The sequence below is a fragment of the Pteropus vampyrus genome, unplaced genomic scaffold, assembly GCF_000151845.1.
Source record: "Pteropus vampyrus isolate Shadow unplaced genomic scaffold, Pvam_2.0 Scaffold6, whole genome shotgun sequence".
NCBI classification, from domain to species: Eukaryota; Metazoa; Chordata; class Mammalia; order Chiroptera; family Pteropodidae; genus Pteropus; species Pteropus vampyrus.
In genome coordinates, this window is record NW_011888787.1 from 11,364,617 (window position 1) to 11,367,058 (window position 2,442).

Below are 2,442 nucleotides of genomic sequence, written 5' to 3' on the forward strand. Positions count from 1 at the left end.
TTTCAGAGATTTAAGCTCCTTAATTCAAGTATGTTTTGAAAGGTTCATCTCTATGAGCTGTTTGATAGTTCTACTTTTCATTATTCCTCTAATTTGATTATTTCTAAGTACCTGGCCACCTGGCCACAATGTACTGCACAAACATCAGTGTTCGAAGATCATCTCTTCTACCCATCGAACTGGGTGTAGCTAGATGTACCACTTGCAGTTTGCTCCAGTAGGAAGATCCCTTCCCCTTGAATGGAGATGTAATGATGCAACAACATACTCCTGGTAGGTGCTATTGCAATTTATGGTACTAGATTCACATATTTTCTTATTTGGTTAAGTGAGGGAGAGTTAGCAATGCATCTGGAGCAAGTCCTCTATATAAGCAATCTATTCAAACCATATGTGCCTTTGGCACTCGCTGAGTCTTGTCTAGTATCTACCATTTCCACATGTTCTTGTATGTTGCATACACTTACCTTGATATATTGGTTGGCCATATAGCATCTAGTTCATTATGGGAAGTTGAGAGCACAAGAACATATAGTGTGTCATGCTCAAGTGTACAATTTCTAGCAAGGTCCAGTAACAACTTCTATTTTAAATTAAATCTCCAAAATATACTTCTGTCTCTTCTCTTGAATATATTATTTAATGTGATTTGGTTAAATTTATATAGGATAGCAAATATCAATCTGCTAGTTGTTGTCAGTGAATTGACCATACTCACTTCCCTTTGCTCTTACATATGCAATGTATTTTATCCAATATCTAAGCTTTAAGTCACTAGAAGCTGTATTATTATTATTAATTACCATCACTACTATTACTATTTTATATCTCTGTTAAAATTGCTATGTAGTTCTCTCTCCACATAATTCAACTTCTATGCATGATAATCTCACGATCCAAATGGCAGTATTTCATCTTTTCTTATGGCTGAGTTATTTTCCCTTGAACTGTGCAACTATTACCACCATGTAATTTTAGAACATTTTCAACATCCCCAAAAGAGATCCCATGCACATTAGCAGACATTCTCAATTCCCACTCCCCATCTTCATCTCAGACGCAGGCAACCACAGATCCAAATTCACTTTCTGTCTTTATGTATTTGCCTCTTTTGTACTTTTCACATGTGAAATTAAACAATATGTGGTCTTTTGTGACTGCCTTCTTTAGGTTAGCATAATATTTTCAAAGTTCATCCATCTACTAGTATGCAGCAGAACTTCATTCATTTTATAGCTATATAATATTCCATTCTGTGAATACGCTGTGTTTTTTTTTTCATTTATCATCAATTGATGGACATTTGGTTTGTGTCCACTTGTGTGCTACTATGAATTATGCTACTATGAACATTGTGTGAATATGTGCTTTCATTTTTCTTGGATATATACCTGGGAGTGAGATTGCTGAGTCATATAGTAACTCCGTTTAGTATTTTGTTGATCTGCCAAACTGTTTTTCTAAGTATCTGCATCATTTTACATTTTTAACAGCAGTGAATGGCAAGTTCCAATTACTCCACATCATTGCCAATCCTTGTTATTGTTTGTCATTTAATTTTAGCCATCTTTGTAGGTGGGAAATAGTTACCTATGGTTTTTGGTTTTAATCTGCATTTTCTTTTTTTTTTTTTTTTTTTTTTTTTTTTTTTTAGGTGAGACAACCCTTGGTTGACCTCACAGATTGCAAGGAACTTGTCAGTTTACGATCTCTTATTTTTTAATTTATTTTTTATGCCTACAGCACCTAGTCTTCCTAGGTGGTCTCCCATTCAAGTACTAACCAGGCCCGACCCTGCTTAGCTTTTGAGATCAGACGGGATCAGGGTAGCATGGCTGTAGACTTAATCTGCATTTTTCTAATGATAAAATGATACTGAGCATAGTTTCATGTGCTCGTTTGGCCATGTATATTTTTAATCAAAGAAATGTTGATTCAAATACATTGTCCATTTTTTAAATTGAATCATCTGTCTTTTTATTATTGAGTGGTAAGAATTCTTTATATATTCTAAATACAGTTTCCTTATATGACTTGGAAATATTCTTTTCTCATCCTGTGAGTGTTTATTTTTTGTTTTTTGTTTTTTGTTTTGTAGTTTATTGATGGTGTTCTTTTAAGCACTAAATATTGAATTTTGATAAACTCCAATTTACCTATTTTTTCTTAACGCCACTTTTGCAGTTGTGGCATATATAAACTATTGCCTCACTCACAATTACAAAAATTTACTCCTACATTTTCTGGCAGAATTTTTCATATTTCACTGTAATACTTATGTCTATGATCTATTTTGAGTTCATTTCTGTGCATGGTGTGAAGCATGAGTACAAATTTATTATTTTGCATGTGGATATCTAGTTATATAGCATCATTTGTTGAAAAACTACTTTTCTCCATTGTATTGTGTTGCACCTCTGTTAAAGTCAATTGATCATAAAT

The 2,442-nt window shown here is 33.4% G+C and overlaps 1 pseudogene; it reads right to left on the reverse strand.

Annotated features, from left to right (window-relative positions):
* Positions 1-1,734: 1,734 nt before the first annotated feature.
* Positions 1,735-1,843, reverse strand: LOC111745551 (annotated as a pseudogene).
* Positions 1,844-2,442: the final 599 nt, after the last annotated feature.